Consider the following 9,998-nt stretch of genomic DNA (forward strand, 5'->3'; position numbering starts at 1 on the left):
TGAAGATCCAAGGAGAGGTTCTGCCAACACAGATAATCCAGGCAGAAATCAGCCTGCATACCTATGTGCAGGCGCGTAGTTACCCAGGCATGGCGGTGCTTGCTCAGGGACTCTCAGCGGAATATTCAGCCCTCAAGGTGACCCTCCACAAGACCACTGAGGCCTGCCCAAGACCAGAACCTGGGCCCAGGCCTCTCTGCTCCAATCAATTCATCAACAGGCATTTATCCAGACCTGGTGAGACCTTGGCCAGGCACCAGGCCAAGTATCGGTAATACAAACCACAACTCAAAAGAGCCTACTCTTAAGAAGTTTACAGTCTAATGAGGAGTCCAGCAAGTATGGAAGGCTATGATGTTGGTCCAGTAAGTCAGACTCACCAAGAGTCATAAAATGCTGATATCTTAAAGAGAGGAAAACAAGTGTCAATCAATGCATCTCAGCCAGTCTGCTTCAAATTAAGTGTGAAGTGTCCTAGAATCTTCAAGGATGCTGCACAGGATGCTTAGTTATGCCTGAGACTGGAGGAAGGTGGGGAGGGGGGCCCATCCACTGATGGTCAGGCCTGCCCATCCACTGATGGTCAGGCCTGCCCTGGGAACCAGACACACTGGTTAAGGGCTCACTTCTCCAGCAGGAGCCCAGCAAAGATTCCCATCTGAGCCAAAGGGGAGGGAGTTCCATTTACTAGGAGCTGAGTAACCCCTTTCCCCAGGATTCTGTAGGTACCACAAGGAGATGGTGTCAACCTTGGGAGAGCATTGTTTGTACCGGCTTTTCTTACTCTCCAATCTTAGGAAGTATCCCGAGTGACTAAATGCCAACCAGCCCATAACCGTGGCAGGAGTCATAGTGCTAACCCACCCCCGCACCCCTGGCTGAGTCTCAGAGGCTGGGGAAGTGGAGGGGGCCAGTACAAAAGCAGAAAATGGGAGATGGAGGGAAGTAGAAGGAAGAAGCCTGGAAAGGTAAGAAGGGGTAGGGTGGTGATGTGTAGTGTGCATTTCTGTAGCACTCACTGTGTGCCAGACCCTGTGCTAAAACATCCTCATTGTGGTGGTGTTTAGTCAAATCTGACCCAATTGCCTCACTAAAAAAAAAAAAAAAGAAAAACCACTAGAGAGCAGAGGAATAAATGGAGGTTACTTTAAAATGACAATATTTATCTAAAACCATCAGCGAACATCATCTGTAATGGACACCTTCCCAATACAATCATGGGTTAAGCAAAGATGCCCGTTATCACCGCTATTATTTAATATTGACTAGAAATGTTAGCTATAGCAATAAGAGAAGAAAAAGAAACTAAAGGAATTAGAATAAGTAATGAGGAAACAAAACTATCACTCTTTGCAGATGATATGATTTTATACTTAGAAAATCCTAGAGAATCAACTAAAAACTACATATTAACTTTAGCAAAGTTGCAGGATACAAAATAAACCCACATAAATCATCAGCATTTCAACATATTAACAACAAAGTCCAGCAACAAGAGATAGAAAGAAATTCCATTTAAAATAACTGTCAAAAGGGAATGAGCAACAAGGTCAGCTCTTCACCTAAGTAAAGACACTTTGGCTACTGTGCGTAGGATCTTGCCTAAGACTGGGTCAATCAATCTATCAAACATTAATAAGCAAGAGAGGTCATGGTATATACCGTACTGGGCCTGGAGTCGGGAAGACCTGAGTTCAAATCCTGCCTCAGGCACTAAATAGTTGTGTGACCTTAGGTGAGAAACTTCACCTTTGTTTGCCTCGGTCTTCTCAAAGGTAAAATGGGGATCATGAGAGCACATCCCTCCCTGGGTTCTCTTGAGGATAAAATGAGGTCCTATCTGGAAGGCACACATGGGAGACATGACCATACATGCCAGTCATCACATACAAAGAAAAAGCCAAACTCTGTCCTCAAGGGGCTCCCATTGTAACAGAAGCAAAAACATGCACGTCGACAGACAGACTCCAAAGGACGGAGGTAGCCAATGGCAGATGAACCTCTAGCTAGAGTCTCAGGTGGCTCTTCAGGCCATCCCCAACATGCCCAACATGCCCCACCCCCCTCCAGGAAGCTGCAGCTCAGGTCCTCTTCTGCATTCAAAGGGTGGCCAGACCCAAGACCCTGCCTTCAATCCAGGTCTTCAGAGAAAGCAGCTGCCCTGGCTTCTTCCCCTCCTATTCTTCAAGCTGGCCTTTGTTCTTAACCTTCTCTGCCTTTGGGCAAGGCTGATGGATTGCCCCACTTCTCCCCTTCTTTCCATACCAGGCTTCTGAGGCCTGGCCCTTTCTTCCTCCTCTTCCTGCTCCTCCCCTTCCTCCTGCCCTGTCTCTGTTGAGATCCTAAAAATCTCTCACTCCCCTGTGTCACCTCGTGACCTGGCAGAGGTCTGTATCCAGCCCTCCACCTGATGCCTCACTCCCATCTGCCTCCAGGATTGCTAGGGGACCTCCCACTCTGGGGCTTCTCTGCTGGCCAGACTGTAAACTTGAGGGCAGGAGCCATCTTCCTCTTTTTGTACTATATCCCTACATTAGCACAATGTGGGGCACATCCTAAATGCTGAGTAAATGCTTGTTGATTGACTGATCAATTAACAGTTGCTGTGAAATTTATAAAGGTCCAGAGCAAAAAATAAAATTCATTTACGTGGTATAGTTAGGAAGTAAACTTTGCAAGTGTGTTGGGCAGCTGCACCTTGTTGCCATTTCACAGACCCCACAATTTGTGCCAGGCTTTCTGGATCCACTTGGGCAATCCACAGCCATACCCGCTGCAGCTCTGGGTAAACCCAACCACATTTCACCACGGCTTTCAACCCTCTGTTGGAATGGAGCTAAAAGAGCTCAGTGGCCACCGGGAGGCTGACAGCAGCTCTGTCCAGGACGCACCGTGAATAGCTGTGGTGTCTGGTGAGCCAGAGTAGCCTTTCAGTATGTTCTAGCTCTGATACTTTCATAACATGAATGGTTTATTCAGGCCTTTCAGCGAACAGCACCTCTTTCTGAGGCATACTCCCCAAACTTGTAAACTGGTCCTCACAAGGTTGTAGGTTGGGTCCTTGGAAAGTGGGGGGGGGTGACTGTGCTCAGGTTCAAAGGCACACCAAGCATCCAGACTTCTAAAACTAAAGCTCATGAGCCCCTACCCATGAGCTTACTCAGAATAGTCAGTCAGTGGAAACAATTCCCTCAAAACAGAAGCATTTACTAAAATAACAAAGTAAGAACTACAGTATCAGTGGAAAGAGGGGGCACTCATTTCACTGGTACCACAAGGCCCTAAAGATCCTTTTTCTTCTCATGGTGTTCTCATGCCACCTCTCCTCCCCAAGAGCAGCATGTCTGCTGAATGGGTCCCTTGGCTGGGTTCTCTGGCTCGGAGCATGCCACTGCTACTCTCTTTCCCCGAGTGTAACTTCTGCTCCCTAACTCAAACTCTCTCCTGGGCTGGAAGCTTCAGTTTTTACAGGCCAGCAGGAGTAGACTAGTTGTCCAGCCAGTGGCCCTTCTAATGCCTTCATTATGCATTAAGGGAGAGCAGGGTGTAGACCCTGCTGAGTGTTTCTGCTGCCAGGGACTGTTTCTTCACCTTTTAGGGGATGAAGTTGTCCTTATGACACATCAGTTATTTGATGCTCTGTTCTGGGCAGATCGGCCGGAGCTCAGTAAACTCTGGTGACTCCCTATTGCCTGCAGGAGCAAATACAGAATGCCGTTTTGCTTCGAAAGCCCTTCACAAGCTGCTTCTCCTCCCTGTCCAGTCTCCTGGCACCTGACTTCCCAATACATCCTCTTCCACCCAGCAACCCCAGCCCCTTGACTGCTCTAGACGCTCCTGTGCTCAGCTCTGGGCCCTTTCTCTGGCTGTCCCCTTGCCTGGAATGGTCTTCCTCATCCATTCTGACCGCTGCCCTCCCTGGCTTCCTCTATGCCCCAGCTAAAATCCCTTCTCCAACCCCTCATAATTCTGTGTCTGCCCTCCCAGTCACTGCCTATTTATCCTGTATGTAGCCTATTTGTACATATTGGTTAGCTTGTTTTCTCGCTGAGGGCAGGGACTGTCTTTTGATCCCCAGTGCTAAGCACAGTGCTTGGCAAACAGTAGATGCTTAATATTGACTGACCGACTGGATAACTGAAGTGCCCCAGCACTAGCCCCTCATGGCTCTGTGCCTGGATCATGTTTACACAACTGCCCATCTAGCTCCTCTTTCTGTCCAGGTGGTTTGTAGCACACTCTGATGACAAAATTGCTTCCATTTCTACTTCTCCTGCTTGGTCTCCACCTGGCCTCCCCGTTCCTTCCTATGCCTGGCTTCCCTCAGTTGAGTAAACCTTTTTAATACACAGTAAGAACATCTTCTCCCCAGCCCCCACTGACTCTTTGCCACCAATTAAAATTAGACACATAGAGCCTTATTCCAACTCTGTGATACATATCTCTGAGGCCAAACTTGCTCCCTTGTGTTAGGGCCTCAAACTCCTCTCACTTGTTGCCTAAGGTATTTGTGTATGAATGGTAGGAGCCCACTGGCTTTTGGGGACCTGTGCGGTTCTGAATATCTCAACAATTCCTCTTGTGGCACTGTCACTAATTATGGGACTGCTCTGGGTGGGTGTCTAGGCTTCCAGCTACAGCCCTTTGGATTAGATCTGAAAGATGAAGACAAACATGCTTACCAGTCTGGGTCAGGTGCATTCCATCCCTGGCTAGCGCCTGCCATTGCCACAGTTCTAAGCCTCGGTTCCCAGACACCATCTTCTTAACTTGCTGTTCCCTCCCATAGCAATAGGAGAAGCTGCAGAGAGGTCACAGAGAAGGAGCACTGAAACAACCATCAGGCCCAGCCCCTAAAGCCTCACCGGCACCAGAGGCCAATTGCAGCCAAGTGATGGGGTCTGAGCTGTAAGGGTTTAATAAGGGAGTGACAGTGGGAAGAAGGAAGACAGAGAATGTTGTGGACCATTTCCAGGAGTTTAGCAGTAAGAGGGAGAGAGCTGGAGGATGACAGCATGAGATGGGAGAGCCACGTCCTGTGCTTTTGGTCTTTTAAAGGGTGGGCAAGACCTCGGCGTATTTGGAGTAAATGGTGGCGAAACAGAGAAGGGATGATTGGTTGGACAAGCTCCTGGGAAGATGGGAAGGGAGAGGCTGGCCTGGGTAAAGAGAAAGGTTGTCTTTTCCTCAGAGACAGGAATAAAAGAGGACAAAACGGGTGCTGATGGACACAATATGGGTGACTGAAGCTCCCAGTAGCTGACCTCTGTTTTGTCAATGAGGAGGGAGTTGGGGACGTCTACTGAGGGGAGTGGAGGTATTAAAGAGAGAAGAAAAGGGGCCATCACCATGAGGACATGCCATGGTGGTGGATTTGGTCAGCATGGTGGTGTGCCTTTCTCTAGGGGAGCATGGAGGGCCACAAGCAGCAGCAGGCTGGGCAAAGATAGTGCCTCACAGACAGTTAAGGCTGTGAAGAGAGGGCCTTAGGCCACAGAAGGGGCGATGAAGAGGGAGAACAGGATGCAGAGGAATGAGGCAAAGGGAGAGATGGAAGGACAAGAGATGATGTCCAGAACTATGTGGGTCTGGGGTCTTGAAGACCTAACAGTTACGAGTGATGCTGAGCTCTCAGAGAATGACCGCACCCACCTGTGTGCAGCTGAGGGCATGTGCCCACAAATACAAGAGGAGGGTCTGCACTGGAGAAAAAGACCAACGTTCATGGTAGTGCATCCACCAAAGCCTGTTTCAGAGGCCAGAGAAACAGAAATCCTTAACAAGCAGAGGGGAGAACTATGCTTAGAACCTCCATTCCTATGCCCGGATCTGCCATGGGGCAGGGAGCCAGGCAGACTACTCAGAGGTTGGACACAGCTGCAAAGAGCCACAATCAATCATCTTTGGACCCCCAATTTTGGACTTTCATGCTTGCTAACTAATTGACCTGAGAAGCGTGGATGGCCCACGGAAGGACCTAAAAGAGGGTGGCCACATGAGGAGGAAGAGACAAGCATCTCAGACTGCGCTGGTGTCCACAGACAGATCCTGAAGGAAGGCACACAGACAAAGAAGAGGCCATGGAACAGGCTAAAGTCTCGGGGTTTTAAGCCGAGACTTAAACAACTGTCCCGGCACAGGGTGGGGGGGCCAGGAAGCTGTTGGGACAAGCAGTGCCCATAACTTGAGGCCTGTGGCTGCATTGACAGGAGCCTTGTGTCCACCCCCAAAGGAAACATTGAAAGATGAAGAACTGACAGGTAGGGGGTGGGGGAGGGGTTGGGATGCAAGGCAGGAAAGAAAAGAGGCTTCACATGGGCCCTGGGGGCTCACACAAGTGCCAACCAAGCCCAGCCGTGTGGACCTTTAGGGAGAGGGAAGAGCAACAGGCAGCAGGAATCTCTTACAGGATGCCAAGCTGGCAGGGCCACAGGGAGCAGCCAGTTCAGTGGAATTTTGCAGACAAACAAACAGGCCCAGAGAGGGTCAGAGAGTCCCTCAAATTTGCACAGACGGTACTTGGGCCAATAAGGCCGAATGCCACCATGCCTCTTGGGCCTCCATCCCCATGAAGAGCTGCTGTTCTGGCCCCTAGGGTGCCCTGGGACCAGGAGAGAAGGCCAAACCCTGGACCAAATCTCACCTCTTTTTTCATCTGTTCACCAGGCAACCATTTAAGCAATCTTCCTCCAGTGCCCCCATGTGGCATGGGCATGGGCTGGACCATGAGTAGCTGCCAGGCCCCTGCCCAGAAATCCTCTGGCCCAGATAGGCTTTGATCTTGCCGATTCTATCCTGGCAGAGGAGACTAAGAATCACATGTAGTCCAGTGATCCATGGGTGAGTAGATAAAGCCCAGGGGTGCTGGATCTTATCCATCTTGACATTTCCTGCTCAACACAAAGCCTGGAGAAGGATGGCAGGGAGGGCTAACGCACTGGAGGAAAGTCAGAATTGAGAGATATCTTCATCAGGCTGAGTCCAAGATGATGTTCAGTGGGGATGAGAAAACATTCGGGAGCCAGGGACCAGAAGCTCTGCATGATGGGGCCACCAAGAAAGCAGGAGATCTTGGGCTGCATTTACTGGGGCGGAGTTTCCAGGAAGAGGCCCCCGAGGCTCTCACAGAACTCTGCCCTCATCAGACAACTGGGAGGGTGCGTGGCCTTGAGTCCATGTCACAGGATTGCTTTGGCCTGGGCCTCAGTGGCCGTTCTCAAGCACTCTGAGCAATTATGAACAACCGTGGCAGAGATGTTAGATCCAGGCCATTCTGCCCAAGGGTAGAACCAGGACCGTGAGGTCTGTTTGTGCTAAGTGCCCCAAATGAAATCCTTGCATCAGGGGGTGGGTTCCCCCTCGACGGGGGTCTCCAAGTAGAGGCCAGCCAACCCTCTACTGGGGATGGGCTGGATGAGGGTCGGCTGAGGTCCTTTCTTGTACTGAGCTTCTGTGACGGCACACAGAACTAAAGTTGTGGTCCTCTGCGTCCGAGGCTCAGGAAGCCCGGGATCCATGTCCGGAGAGGGATGCTGCCATGCAGACTGTATCTGCCACCAGAGAAGCAGCTCTGCCCACTGTGTGACCTTAGGCAAGTCACCTCCTGCCCATGGGCTTCCGAGCTGGACAAGATGACCTTCAAGGAACCTTCTGGCTCAACTCTGTGACCAAGGGCCTGGTGGGCAGAGAGAGCACTACAGGGGGTGGGAGGGAGGTGGGAGTGGGAGGGAAGGGCCCCAAAGCCATGTCTCTCAGCAAGCTGGGCTCAGTCTGAAATGGATGGCCCATGAAGCCTATTCTAATCTGGGGAAAGAGAGGAACAAACACCAAAGCAGCCCCAGCCCCGAAGGAGCTCATGGTTGGAGAGACGGCACACAAACCCCCGACAGCCTGAACTAGAACGCTTTGTGAAGAGGGCAGGATTTTAGTTGACGCTTGAAGGAAGCCAGGTGGAGATGAGGAGGGAGAGTGTTGCAGGCATGGAGGGCATCTGGGGCTTCCATGTCCTTCCGAGAGAAAGGTGGGGTGTATCTACTGAACCCCACACACCCCAGTGTCCCCCTCATGCTCACCAGCACAACCACGAAGACTGATCATTGGGCACTCCAGCGTGATGATGAGGCTCGCGGGCTTCAGGGAAGGCACTTCTCTACTACCCTGACAAGAGAATGGTCAGCAGGGCTCACGTGCCTCCCTGGTAAAGAGAAAGGCTAATCGGGTCTGGGCAGAAGCATTCCTGGCCACATTCCGTGGGCATCCAAAAGCCACAAGAGCCTTCATTTCAGGGGATATTTGGTTCTCTCATACCACAGTGCTCCAGCTAAGTCTTTGCAAAAAGACCACCAGGAAATTAATTGTAGCTTATGTACTATGACCAACATTAAACCTTATTACTTCCCCCCCAATTAAAAGCAAGTGAGAGAATAAAAGACTAACCCTATATGCCTGTTTCCCCTGGGTATAAAACATTTGTAAGAATCATCTACACACACACACACACACACACACACACACACACGGACTCTAACAAGCTGTTCCACAGCCTCTCACATTTTATCACCAATCTAGAGAATCACCACAAGAAATGACAAAATGAAAAACAACTCAGAGTTTTCACCTCACCAGCAGCAATGAGCAAAGACAACACAAGAAAGGAATCCTCAGTGGTGGGAGGGGTGTGAATTGGTCTACCTATTGTGGAAAACAATTTGGAAGTATATGAGGAAAAAGTCCATTAAGTGACATAGAGATCCCCATTGCCAGGCATAAACCCCAAATGATCCTAGACAGAAAAAAAGGCCCATACACACCAAATATTACAGTACCTTTTTGGTAGCAAAGAACTAGAAACAGAGAAGGTCCCCATCCACTGGGGAACCAAGTAGTGGAACATAAAGGTTATGGGATATCACTGTGCCTCAAGGAACAACACATGAGGGACTCATAGAAACCTGGGAAGACTTTTGGGAACCCACAAAACAGCATTGAATAATCAATATCAGTTCTTTCTTTGGAGGTGGATAGTCTGCTTCATCATTAGTCCTTTGGGATTGTCTTGGATCATTGTATTGTTGAGAATGGTTCAGTCATTCACAGTTCTTCATCCAACAATATGCTGTCTCTGTGCACAACATTCTCCTGGTTCTGCTCTCTTCACTCTACATCAGTTCATACAAGTCTTTCCAGGCCTTTCTGAAATCCTCCTGCTTGTCATTTCTTATAGCACAAGAATATTCCATCACCATCATATACCACAGTATGCGCAGTGGATGGGCATCCCTTTGATATTTAATTCTTAGCCACCACAAAAAGAGCTGCTAGAAATATTTGGGTACAAATAGGTCTTTTTCTCCTTTTGGGGGATATCTTTGGCATGTGGTATTGCTGGGTCAAAGGGTATGCACAGAACAGCACTGAATAAGACAAAGCGTGAGCCACTGGAACAACAACAATGTACATGGAAACGATGAGCTGCTCAAAACTGAGGATGGCAAACAAGCCCAGCCTTAGAGAGGAGACTGAAATGTGGGACTCCTGTCTCCCTCACTGGTTTGAAGAAGGAGGGGGCTAGGAGTGGGAACACCACACACACACACACACACACACACACAGAGACAGTGCCCATTGCTTTTGCCGGACTGTTCTTTTCCTTGTTTAATCTTTATCAAATTGGGCAGGAGAGGCAGAGGGGGTATATTTGGAAGGGAATTTCAGTTCTGTTTAGACTGCCTCAGAATTATCCCAAAATAATTTTTGAGAACTTCCTTACTTCCTTCCTTCTCCCCTCCCTCCCTCCCTTCCTACTAGTGGCAGCAGGTCTTTAAACAAAGGCTAAATACTGACCACTTGTCAGACAGACACAGTGCATACTAGCTATCCTGGGAAATGTTGTGGCTCTAGTTGGGGTCTGAATGGGGACTGGGGATCTAGACCAATTCTGAGCCAAGCATTTAATCTGTTGGGTAACAAGGCATTTCCACAGGATTTTGAACCAACAG

The 9,998-nt window shown here is 49.4% G+C and overlaps 1 long non-coding RNA gene across 1 annotated transcript; it reads right to left on the reverse strand.

Annotated features, from left to right (window-relative positions):
- Positions 1 to 1,417: 1,417 nt before the first annotated feature.
- LOC122748800 lies at positions 1,418 to 9,081 on the reverse strand. The gene is made up of 3 exons (XR_006355645.1): positions 6,644 to 9,081; positions 4,683 to 4,801; positions 1,418 to 3,692 (listed from the first exon to the last, which is right to left on the reverse strand). It is a non-coding gene; the product is annotated as an uncharacterized LOC122748800 (long non-coding RNA).
- Between the last annotated feature and the right edge of the window lie 917 nt (positions 9,082 to 9,998).

The sequence above is a fragment of the Dromiciops gliroides genome, chromosome 3, assembly GCF_019393635.1.
Source record: "Dromiciops gliroides isolate mDroGli1 chromosome 3, mDroGli1.pri, whole genome shotgun sequence".
NCBI lineage: Eukaryota > Metazoa > Chordata > Mammalia > Microbiotheria > Microbiotheriidae > Dromiciops > Dromiciops gliroides.